The 12,488-nt window shown below is 58.4% G+C and overlaps 1 non-coding gene across 1 annotated transcript; it reads left to right on the top strand.

Annotated features, from left to right (window-relative positions):
• Positions 1 to 12,369: 12,369 nt before the first annotated feature.
• Positions 12,370 to 12,488, top strand: LOC131872630 (5S ribosomal RNA). Its single transcript, XR_009370749.1, has one exon. It is a non-coding gene; the product is annotated as a 5S ribosomal RNA (ribosomal RNA).

The raw sequence follows: 12,488 nt of genomic DNA, 5'->3' as shown, positions 1-12,488 counted from the left end.
ACCTACGTGCAAAGCGGTCGCACACCGGGTAAGGGAGTGAGAGCCCCAAACATAGCTGGGCGAGGCGCTCACTCCGCTCTTTAATATCTCGTTAATACCGCCAAGGAAATGGCACAAGCACACACACACAAGCATCCTCGGAAGAGGACAGTTCGAGTGACAGGTCAAATCCAAGAGTTCCGAAGACTACCTCCAGGAACAATCGGGAACAAGACCGATTACAAGTCGTCGAGTCTGTTACTGGGCGAACACGAGATGCGCACAGGAAATCGATCAGCCCTCACAATGGCCCAAGGCCAGAGATCGGACTGCTACGATTTACCCCAACAATCATCGTGCCACTCTTCGCAGAGAGGTGATAGACGCCAACGAGCCCGCGCATAGCAATCGAGGTGTAAAAAGGGCGTTGAAGGCAGGAAGCCTGGACGAAAGAGGCTACGAGGTCACCTCGAAGCGGTCTAAGAATCGGGCGCACTTGGGGCGACTACCAGTGCCAACCCCTTATCCCGCGGTGCGTCCGACACACAGAAATTTCCAAGGCGGCCAAGGAGCCTCCCCGCATAGCAATCGGGGTGTGAGGTTACGGATGCAGCATTGATAGCAATCGAGGTGTGAGGCGAAGGATGCAGAAGTGAGAGCCGAGGGATGTAGCAGAGATAGCAATCGGGGTGTGTGATGCAGAAGAGATAGCAATCGAGGTGTGCGGTGGGAAGGGCCCAGCAGCCAGAATGCATGAAGCGACGGATGAAGCAGTGATGACAACCGGGCTGTGAGGAGAGGAGGGATGCAGCCAAGAAAGCAATCAGGGCTCGAGGCAAGGGATGCATCAAGGATAGCAATCATGTTGTGAGGCGAGATTCCAAAGGCTAAACGTGAGAGGCTGCAGGGTCGACTCAGAGAGGTCTATGCATGTGAGAGGCTGAAAGCAAGGTCGACTCGGAGCGGTCTATGCATCGGGCGCGCTTGGGGCGACTACCAGTGCCAACCCCTTATCCCGCGACGCGTCCGACAAAGAGAACGTTCCAAGGCGGCAGAGGAGGTTACCAGCCGAAGGATGCAGTAGCAATAACAGGTATAGTTCCGCGGCGGCCGAGAAGACTCACCGCATAGGAATCGGGATGCGAGGCGAGGGATGCGGCGGGAAGGCCCCGACGGCTAAACGGAAGAGGCTGCAGGGCCGCCTCGGAATGGTCCAAGCATCGGATGCGATTGGGACGACTACCAGTGCCAACCCCTTATCCCGCGATGCGTCCGATACACAGATAGTTCCAAGGCGGCCGAGGAGCCTCACCGCATATCAATCGGGGTGCGAGGCGAGGGATGGGGCGGGAAGGCCCCAACGGCTAGACGGAAGAGGCTTCAGGGCCACCTCGGAATGGTCCAAGCATCGGACGCGCTTGGGGCGACTGCCAGTGCCAACCCCTTATCCCGCGATGCGTCCGATACACAGATGGTTCCAAGGCGGCCGAGGAGCCTCACCGCATAGCAATCGGGGGTGCGAGGCGAGGGATGGGGCGGGAAGGCCCCAACGGCTAGACGGAAGAGGCTTCAGGGCCGCCTAGGAATGGTCCAAGCATCGGACACGCTTGGGGCGACTACCAGTGACAGCCCCCTATCCCGCGATGCGTCCGATACGAAGATGGTTCCAAGGCGGCCGAGGAGCCTCACCGCATAGCAATCGGGGTGCGAGGTGGGGGATGCGGCGAGATGGCCCCAACGGCTAGACGGAAGAGGCCACAGGGCCGCGTCGGAATAGTCCAAGCATCGGACGCGCTTGGGGCGACTACCAGTGACAACCCCTTATCCCGCGATGCGTCCGATACGAAGATAGTTCCAAGGCGGCCGAGGAGCCTCACCGCATAGCAATCGGGGTGCGAGGTGGGGGATGCGGCGAGATGGCCCCAACGGCTAGACGGAAGAGGCTGCAGGGCCGCCTCGGAATAGTCCAAGCATCGGACGCGCTTGGGGCCACTACCAGTGACAACCCCTTATCCCGCGATGCGTCCGATACGAAGATAGTTCCAAGGCGGCCGAAGAGCCTCACCGCATAGCAATCGGGGTGCGAGGTGGGGGATGCGGCGAGATGGCCCCAACGGCTAGACGGAAGAGGCCACAGGGCCGCCTCGGAATAGTCCAAGCATCGGACGCGCTTGGGGCGACTACCAGTGACAACCCCTTATCCCGCGATGCGTCCGATACGAAGATAGTTCCCAGGCGGCCGAGGAGCCTCACCGCATAGCAATCGGGGTGCGAGGCGAGGGATGCGGCGAGATGGCCCCAAAGGCTAGACGGAAGAGGCTGCAGGGCTGCCTCGGAATAGTCCAAGCATCGGACGCGCTTGGGGCGACTACCACTGCCAACCCCTTATCCCGCGATGCGTCCGATACACAGATAGTTCCGAGGCGGCCGAGGAGGTGGGGGATGCAGCGAGATGGCCCCAACGGCTAGACGGAAGAGGCTGCAGGGCCGCCTCGGAATAGTCCAAGCATCGGACGCGCTTGGGGCGACTACCAGTGACAACCCCTTATCCCGCGATGCGTCCGATACACAGATAGTTCCGAGGCGGCCAAGGAGCCTCACCGCATAGCAATCGTGGTGCGAGGTGGGGGATGCGGCGAGATGGCCCCAACGGCTAGACGGAAGAGGCTGCAGGGCCGCCTCGGAATGGTCCAAGCATCGGATGCGCTTGGGGCGACTACCACTGCCAACCCCTTATCCCGCGATGCGTCCGATACACAGATAGTTCCAAGGCGGCCGAGGAGCCTCACAGCATAGCAATCAGGGTGCGAGGCGAGGGATGCGGCGAGAAAGCCCCAACGGCTAGAGGGAAGAGGCTTCAGGTCCGCCTCGGAATGGTCCAAGCATCGGACGCGCTTGGGGCGACTACCAGTGACAACCCCTTATCCCGCGACGCGTCCGATACACAGATAGTTCCAAGGCGGCCGAGGAGCCTCACCGCATAGCAATCGGGGTGCGAGGCGAGGGATGCGGCGAGAAGGACCCAACGGCTACACGGAAGAGGCTTCGGGGCCGCCTCGGAATGGTCCAAGCATCGGACGCGCTTGGGGCGACTACCAGTGACAACCCCTTATCCCACGACGCGTCCGATACACAGATAGTTCCAAGGCGGCCGAGGAGCCTCACCGCATAGCAATCGGGGTGCGAGGCGAGGGATGCGGCGAGAACGACCCAACGGCTACACGGAAGAGGCTTCGGGGCCGCCTCGGAATGGTCCAAGCATCGGACGCGCTTGGGGCGACTACCAGTGACAACCCCTTATCCCGCGACGCGTCCGATACACAGATAGTTCCAAGGCGGCCGAGGAGCCTCACCGCATAGCAATCGGGGTGCGAGGCGAGGGATGCGGCGAGAAGGACCCAACGGCTAGACGGAAGAGGCTTCGGGTCCGCCTCGGAATGGTCCAAGCATCGGACGCGCTTGGGGCGACTACCAGTGACAACCCCTTATCCCGCGACGCGTCCGATACACAGATAGTTCCAAGGCGGCCGAGGAGCCTCACCGCATAGCAATCGGGGTGCGAGGCGAGGGATGCGGCGAGAAGGACCCAACGGCTAGACGGAAGAGGCTTCGGGTCCGCCTCGGAATGGTCCAAGCATCGGACGCGCTTGGGGCGACTACCAGTGACAACCCCTTATCCCGCGACGCGTCCGATACACAGATAGTTCCAAGGCGGCCGAGGAGCCTCACCGCATAGCAATCGGGGTGCGAGGCGAGGGATGCGGCGAGAAGGACCCAACGGCTAGACGGAAGAGGCTTCGGGTCCGCCTCGGAATGGTCCAAGCATCGGACGCGCTTGGGGCGACTACCAGTGACAACCCCTTATCCCGCGACGCGTCCGATACACAGATAGTTCCGAGGCGGCCGAGGAGCCTCACCGCATAGCAATCGGGGTGCGAGGCGAAGGATGCGGCGAGAAGGACCCAACGGCTAGACGGAAGAGGCTTCGGGTCCGCCTCGGAATGGTCCAAGCATCGGACGCGCTTGGGGCGACTACCAGTGACAACCCCTTATCCCGCGACGCGTCCGATACACAGATAGTTCCAAGGCGGCCGAGGAGCCTCACCGCATAGCAATCGGGGTGCGAGGCGAGGGATGCGGCGAGAAGGACCCAACGGCTAGACGGAAGAGGCTTCAGGGCCGCCTCGGAATGGTCCAAGCATCGAACGCGCTTGGGGCGACTACCAGTGACAACCCCTTATCCCGCGACGCGTCCGATACACAGATAGTTCCGAGGCGGCCGAGGAGCCTCACCGCATAGCAATCGGGGTGCGAGGCGAGGGATGCGGCGAGAAGGACCCAACGGCTAGACGGAAGAGGCTTCAGGGCCGCCTCGGAATGGTCCAAGCATCGGACGCGCTTGGGGCGACTACCAGTGACAACCCCTTATCCCGCGACGCGTCCGATACACAGATAGTTCCGAGGCGGCCGAGGAGCCTCACCGCATAGCAATCGGGGTGCGAGGCGAGGGATGCGGCGAGAAGGACCCAACGGCTAGACGGAAGAGGCTTCAGGGCCGCCTCGGAATGGTCCAAGCATCGGACGCGCTTGGGGCGACTACCAATGACAACCCCTTATCCCGCGACGCGTCCGATACACAGATAGTTCCGAGGCGGCCGAGGAGCCTCACCGCATAGCAATCGGGGTGCGAGGCGAGGGATGCGGCGAGAAGGACCCAACGGCTAGACGGAAGAGGCTTCAGGGCCGCCTCGGAATGGTCCAAGCATCGGACGCGCTTGGGGCGACTACCAGTGACAACCCCTTATCCCGCGACGCGTCCGATACACAGATAGTTCCGAGGCGGCCGAGGAGCCTCACCGCATAGCAATCGGGGTGCGAGGCGAGGGATGCGGCGAGAAGGACCCAACGGCTAGACGGAAGAGGCTTCAGGGCCGCCTCGGAATGGTCCAAGCATCGGACGCGCTTGGGGCGACTACCGTTGCCAACCCCTTATCCCGCGATGCGTCTGATACACAGATAGTTCCGAGGCGGCCGAGGAGCCTCACCGCATAGCAATCGGGTTGCGAGGCAGATTATTGGGAAGGGAACCCCCTGGGATGCGGCTCAAGCAGTGCCCAAAGGGACTGGAATGCGGAATCACATCGAGAGACCCAAATGCTATACGAGGGCTCAAATCGAATTATCGATTTGGCCACGACATGGACGCATCGGAACGACTACCTTTGCCGAACCACTCGCAATTGCATCCATACCGAAACCAATAGACATTTCCGTTAGAGCCCTCGCATAGCATTCGGGAATCTCGCATGCCCCTCTAAATCGACCAATGCTGGCGCTCAATGAAAATCCGAGCGCTACCACCGTTCGAGCGCCAGCATTGGTCGAGTTAGAGGGGCACGGGGGAGAATGCTCCAGTCAACACCTCCCCTATATAAGTTATTTGTCCGATTCTCGCACAACCGTAGTCTGCCTCGTCGAATCAAACAACGGTCCCAGATTCCGACTTCCGTTCCGTAGAGACCCAAAAGCTAGATGGAGGCTCGCAAGAAAGAGAGTCGGCGCATAGCAATCGGGTTTCTCGAACGTTTAGGGACCGAGCTCACTTGCGGATAGGGCAAAATCCGCCAAGCAACCCAAAAGCTAGACGGGGGCTCGAATCGAATCGCCTAGGCGGCCACAACAACGACGTGTTGGATCGACTACCAGTGCCAAACCATTCAGCAAGACTAGTCTGTGTCGAGGCCGGATAGAGATTCTCAGAGAGCGCCCGCATAGCATTTAGGAGACCTGCCGCGTCCCTCACACTCGACAAATGGTGGTGCACGTTTATAAATCCGAGCGATCCCAACCCTTTCAAGCACCAACATCGGTCGAGATAGAGGGGCACGGAGGGGGCTGCGTGAGACAACACAGTCCCCTATATAAGTTATTTGTCCGATTCTCACACATCCGAAGAATGGTCATCAAATCGGACAACAGCCCAAACTTCCGACTTCCGTCCCAGAAAGCCCAAGAGCTATCTAAAACGTTCATGGCCGGAACTCGATCGCGGCTATACCAGTCCGCCAAGCAACCCAAAAGCTAGACTGGAGCTCTAGTCGAATCACCTCTGTGGCCATTGCAAGGACGTGTTGGAGCGACTACCATTGCCGAACCATTCCGCAGGTCGAGTCCATACCAAGGCCGCATAGAGATTCACGATGAGCTCCTGCATAGCAATCAGGAGACTTGCCGTGTCCATCACAATCGATAAATCCTGGTGCAAGATTTTTGCATCCGAGCGCTCCAACCAGTCGAGCACCAGCATCAATCGACATAAACGGGCACGGGGGGAGGATGCTCGAGAACACTACCTCCCCTATATAAGTTATTTGTCCGATTCTCAAGCAGCCGAAGTCTGGTCATCGAATCGGGTCAAAGACCACAACTTCCGACTTTACCCACAATGCAAGTCATCGAATCGAACATCGGCCCCCGAGTCGGACTCCATGCGTATGTCAGGTCATCGGACCCAAATTCCGCCTTCCTGCGCATGGCGGGCCATCAATATCAACTCGGTCATCGGACCCAAACTCCGCCTTTTTGCGTATGGCACGCCTTCAAATCGGTCATCGGACCCAAATTCCGCCTTCCTGTGCATGGCGGGCCATCAACATCAACTCGGTCATCGGACCCAAATTCCGCCTTTCTGCGCATGGCACGCCATCAACTCGGTCATCGGACCCAAATTCCGCCTTCCTGCGCATGGCAGGTCATCGGACACAAATTCAGACCTCGCCAATATGCCTACGTATCGAATCGGTCATCGGACCCAACTTCCGACTTCATCCATACTGTAGGGTCTTTGAGGTTGGCGCGGTGCGCTCAACCCAGGGAGTCGACCCATCGAAGCATACACCTCCCCTATATAAGCTATTTGTCCGATTCCCACACCTGTGTAGTTTGCACCTCTGACCAGGACATCGACCCCAACTTCCGAACTCGACTGCAACGACGGCACCAGCGCCTTGGTGCGCACCTTGCGACGCACAGTCCCAACATTCGCCTTCCTGCACATGGCAGGTCATCGGACCCAAATTCCGACCTCGCGAGTATGCCTACATATCGAATCGGTCATCGGACCCAACTTCCGACTTCATCCATACCGTAGGGTCTTTGAGGTTGGCGCGGTGCGCTCAACCCGGGGAGTCGACCCAACGAAGCATACACCTCCCCTATATAAGCTATTTGTCCGATTCCCACACCTGTGTAGTTTGCACCTCCGATCAAGACATCGACCCCAACTTCCGAACTCGCCTCCAACGACCGAACCAGCGCCTTGGTGCGCACCTTGCAACGCACAGTGCCAACATTCGCCTTCCTGCACGTGGCAGGTCATCGGACCCAAATTCCGACCTCGCGAGTATGCCTACATATCGAATCGGTCATCGGACCCAACTTCCGACTTCATCCATACCGTAGGGTCTTTGAGGTTGGCGCGGTGCGCTCAACCCGGGGAGTCGACCCAACGAAGCATACACCTCCCCTATATAAGCTATTTGTCCGATTCCCACACCTGTGTAGCTTGCACCTCCGATCAGGACATCGACCCCAACTTCCGAACTCGACTAAAAAGACCGCACCAGCGCCTTGGTGTGCACCTTGCAACGCACAGTGTCAACATTCGCCTTCCTGCACATGGCAGGTCATCGGACCCAAATTCCGACCTCATGAGCATACCTACTAATCGAATCGGTCATCGGACCCAACTTCCGACTTCATCCATACCGTAGGGTCTTTGAGGTTGGCGCGGTGCGCTCAACCTGGGGAGTCGACCCATCGAAGCATACACCTCCCCTATATAAGCTATTTGTCCGATTCCGACACCTGTGTAGTTTGCACCTCCGCTCAGGACATCGACCCCAACTTCCGAACTCGCCTGCAACGACCGAACCAGCGCCTTGGTGCGCACCAAAAGTGCGCACTTTTGGAGGGCACTTTTGTGCGCTCCAAAGGTGCGCACTTTTGGAGGGCACTTTTCTGCGCTCCAAAGGTGCGCACTTTTGGAGGGCACTTTTTGGAGGGCACTTTTCTGCGCTCCAAAGGTGCGCACTTTTGGAGGGCACTTTTTGGAGGGCACTTTTCTGCGCTCCAAAGGTGCGCACTTTTGGAGGGCACTTTTTGGAGGGCACTTTTCTGCGCTCCAAAGGTGCGCACTTTTGGAGGGCACTTTTTGGAGGGCACTTTTCTGCGCTCCAAAGGTGCGCACTTTTGGAGGGCACTTTTTGGAGGGCACTTTTCTGCGCTCCAAAGGTGCGCACTTTTGGAGGGCACTTTTTGGAGGGCACTTTTCTGCGCTCCAAAGGTGCGCACTTTTGGAGGGCACTTTTTGGAGGGCACTTTTCTGCGCTCCAAAGGTGCGCACTTTTGGAGGGCACTTTTTGGAGGGCACTTTTCTGCGCTCCAAAGGTGCGCACTTTTGGAGGGCACTTTTTGGAGGGCACTTTTCTGCGCTCCAAAGGTGCGCACTTTTGGAGGGCACTTTTTGGAGGGCACTTTTCTGCGCTCCAAAGGTGCGCACTTTTGGAGGGCACTTTTTGGAGGGCACTTTCTTCTGCGCTCCAAAGGTGCGCACTTTTGGAGGGCACTTTTGTGCACTCCAAAGGTGCGCACTTTTGGAGGGCACTTTTCCTGTGCTCCAAAGGTGCACACCTAGGTGAGCACCTTCGACCACACCTTGTAGCACACCAAACTCTGACTTTCGACTTCATCCGCAATGCAGGGTCTTTGAGGTTGGCGCAATGCGCACAACCAGGGGAGTCGACCCATCAAACCCAACACCTCCCCTATATAAGCTATTTGTCTGATTCTCATACATGCGTAGCCTGCAGGAGCAATTAGGACATCGACCCCAACTTTCGGCTTCTAAACGAAAACAAGGTCTTTGAGGTTGGTGTAATGCGAACAACTAGGGGAGTCAACCCATCAAACCCAACACCTCCCCTATATAAGCTATTTGTCTGATTCTCATACATGTGTAGTCTACAGGAGCAATTAGGACATCGACCCCAACTTTTGACTTCTTAACGAAAACAAGGTCTTTGAGGTTGACGTAATGCGCACAACCAGGGGAGTCGACCCATCAAACCCAACACCTCCCCTATATAAGCTATTTGTCCGATTCTCATACATGTGTAGCCTGCAGGAGCCATTAGGACATTGACCCCAACTTTTGACTTCTTAACGAAAACAAGGTCTTTGAGGTTGGCGTAATGCGCACAACCAAGGGAGTTGACCCATCAAACCCAACACCTCCCCTATATAAGCTATTTGTCTGATTCTCATACATGTGTAGCCTGCAACAACGATTAGGACATCCACCCCAACTTCTGAATTCGTCTGCGTTGACCGCACCAAAGGTGCACGCCTTGGTGCTCACCAAAATCCGACTTCCGACTTCTTCTGCTATGCGGGGTCTTTGAGGTTGGCGCAGTGCGCACAACCAGGGGAGTCAACCCACCGAATGCAACACCTCCCCTATATAAGCTATTTGTCTGATTCTCATACATGCGTAGACTGCAGCAATGATTAGGACATCCACCCCAACTTTTGACTTCTTAAACAAGACAGGGTCTTTGAAGTTGGTGCAGTGCACACAACCAGGGGAGTCGACCCATCAAACGCAACACCTCCCCTATATAAAGCTATTTGTCCGATTCTCATACGTGTAGTCTGCAGCAGCGATTAGGACATCGACCCCAACTTCCGAATTCGTTTGCATTGACCGCACCAAAGGTGCACGCCTTGGTGTGCACCCTGGAGTGCACTTTGGTGCTCACCTCGGTGCACACTTTGGTGTGCACCTCGGTGTGCACCAAAGGTGCGCACCTTGGAGCGCACCAAAGGTGTACACTTTGGAGCGCACCACATAGGGTCTTTGAGAGGTTGGCGCAGTGCGCACACCAAGGTGGGTGTTGAGGTGCGTGCCGAGGTGGGTGGGTGCTAGGGTGCGCTCCATGGTGGGTGCCAGGGTGGGTGCGTGCTAGGGTGGATTCCAAAGAGGGTCATAGGGTGGGTGCCAAGGTGGGTTGGTGATATAGTGGGTTCAAAGGTGGGTACTAGGGTGGGTTCCAAGGTGGGTCACAAGTTGGGTGCCAGGATGCGTGGGTGTTAGGTTGGGTGCCAAGGTGGGCTCCTGCGTGGGTGGGTGCTAGGGTGGGTTTCAAGGTGGACGCGAGGGCGGGTGCCAAGGTGGGTAACAAGTTGGGTGTTAGGATGGGTGAGTGCTAGAGTGGGTGCCAAGGTGGGTGGGTGCTAAGGTGGATGCCAAGGTGGTTCACAGGGTGGGTGGGTTCTAGGGTGAGTTCCAAGGTGGGTCACAGGTTCAGTGCTAGGGTGGGTGTCAAGGCGGGTGTCGAGGTGCCTGGGTGCTAGGGTGTGGATGCCAATGTGGGTCATAGGGTGGGTACTAGGGTGGGCTGCAATGTGGGTGCCAAGGTGGGTAACATGCTCGGTGGGTTCTAAATTGGGTGCCAGGGTGGGTGTGCACCCACCTTGCCCGAGGTGGGTGCCAAGGTGCCAGTGTGGGTGGGTGCTAAGGTGGATGCCAAGGTGGGTGAGAAGGTGGGTGATAGGTTGAGTGGTAGGATGGGTGGGTGCCAAGATGGGTCACAGGGTGGGTGCAAGGGTGGGTAGGTGCTAGGGTTGGTGTCAGGGTGGGTGGGTGCTAGGTTGGGTTCCAAGGTGGGTGCGAGGGTGAGTGTCAAGGTGGGTCACAGGTTAGGTGCTAGGATGGGTGAGTGCTAGGGTGCAAAGGTGCCAGGGTGGGTGCTAGGATGGGTCGATGCTAGGGTGAGTGGCAAGGTGGGTCCACAAGTGTCAAGGTGGGTGCCGAGGTGGGTGCCAAGTCGGCGACTGCTATGGTGGATGCCAAGGTGGGTCACGGGGTGGGTGCCAAGTTGCTAGGTTGGGTTCCAAGGTGGGTGCCAACGTGGGTGCTAGGGTGCGTGGGTTAAAGGGTGTGTCACAACGTGGGTGCCAGGATGGGTGCGCACCCACACTGGCCAAGACGGGTGCGGGTGCAAGGTTGGGTTCCAAGCCCGGTCACAGGCTGGGTGCTAGGATGGGTGGGTGCCAAGGTGGGCACCAGGGTGGGTGCACCCACCCTGGCCAAGGTGGGTCACGGGGTGGGTCCTAGGGTGGGTAACGGGGTGGGTACTAAGGTGCGTGCCAAGGTGGGTCATAGGGTGGGTGCCAAGGTGGGCACCAGGGTGGGTGTGCACCAACCCTAGCCAGGGTAGGTCACGGGGTGGTTGTCGGGGTGGGCGTCAAGGAGCCAAGGTGGGTGGCAAGTAGCCAAGTTGCGTGCCAAGGTGGGTGTCGGGGTGGGTGCCAAGGATCCAAGGTGGGTGCCAAGGAACCAAGGTGGGTGTCTGGGTGGGTGCCGAGGTGGGAGCCAGGGTGGGTCCCAAGGTGAGTGCAAAGGTGGGTGCCAGGGTCAAGGTGAGTGCCAATGTGGGTTCCAAGGTGCCAGGGTCAGGGTGAGTGCCAATGTGGGTTCAAAGGTGCTAAGTTGGGTGCGAGGTTGGGTGCGAGGGTGGGTGGGTGCCAAGGTGTGCTAGGTGGAAGCCCGGGTGGGTCGGCATCCCATGGGTGTCGAGTTGGGTGCCTGATGGGTGCTTCTTGTCAAGTTTTAGTCGTCGGGACTCATTTCGAGCCTTAGAGGTCGTTTCTTGTCCGGTTGCCCTGTCTTCGACCTGGGAACCCAATTTTGGTCCTCGGGTCCCATTTTTTTTTGTCTCGCATCCCACTTTTGGCCTGTGGCCTTTTCGGGGTCGATTCTCGTTTTGGGCATCAGAGCATGTTTCTTCTCCTAAAACCCAATATTTGTTTATTAAGTCTCGGAACACATTTTTGTTCTCGTGGACCCATCATGGGTCTTGGAACGCATTTGTGGTCCTTGGGTCCCATTTTGCATCCCGAAACTTGTGTTTTGGTGCTTGATCCCTATTTTGGGTGCCCACCTTGCACCAAGTGCGCACCCGGGGCAAACCGAGCGCCTTGGTGCACCGGGGCAAGATCGAGCGTGCACCCGAGGCGCCCCGAACATGCACCAAGGTGCACTCGGCCCACATGTGAGCGCAGGTCGTTGCGCCCGAGGTGGTGTGTGGGCACCGCGTTGCAGACGGGACACTGCACGCACACGACGCCCCCTCCAGGTGCACGCACGTAGGCCGGGCCGGGTGCACACCCGACGCCCTAGCAAGGTGCGCGCACCCGGGCAGGGCTCACACTTGGCGAACGGGGCGCACTTCGCGAGGGAGGGTGTGCACCTCGACGGGGGTGGGTGGCCGGGGTGGATTCGCACGTGGGTCGCGGTTTGCTAAGTACACACTGCGACAAGCTCATAACGGGTGCGATCATACCAGCGTTAGTGCACCGGATCCCATCAGAACTCCGCAGTTAAGCGCGCTTGGGCCGGAGTAGTACTGGGATGGGTGACCTCCCGGGAAGTCCCGGTGTTGCACCCT

The sequence above is a fragment of the Cryptomeria japonica genome, unplaced genomic scaffold (genome assembly GCF_030272615.1).
Source record: "Cryptomeria japonica unplaced genomic scaffold, Sugi_1.0 HiC_scaffold_693, whole genome shotgun sequence".
Classification (NCBI taxonomy): domain Eukaryota; kingdom Viridiplantae; phylum Streptophyta; class Pinopsida; order Cupressales; family Cupressaceae; genus Cryptomeria; species Cryptomeria japonica.
This window is presented reverse-complemented; position numbering and strand designations above follow the sequence as displayed.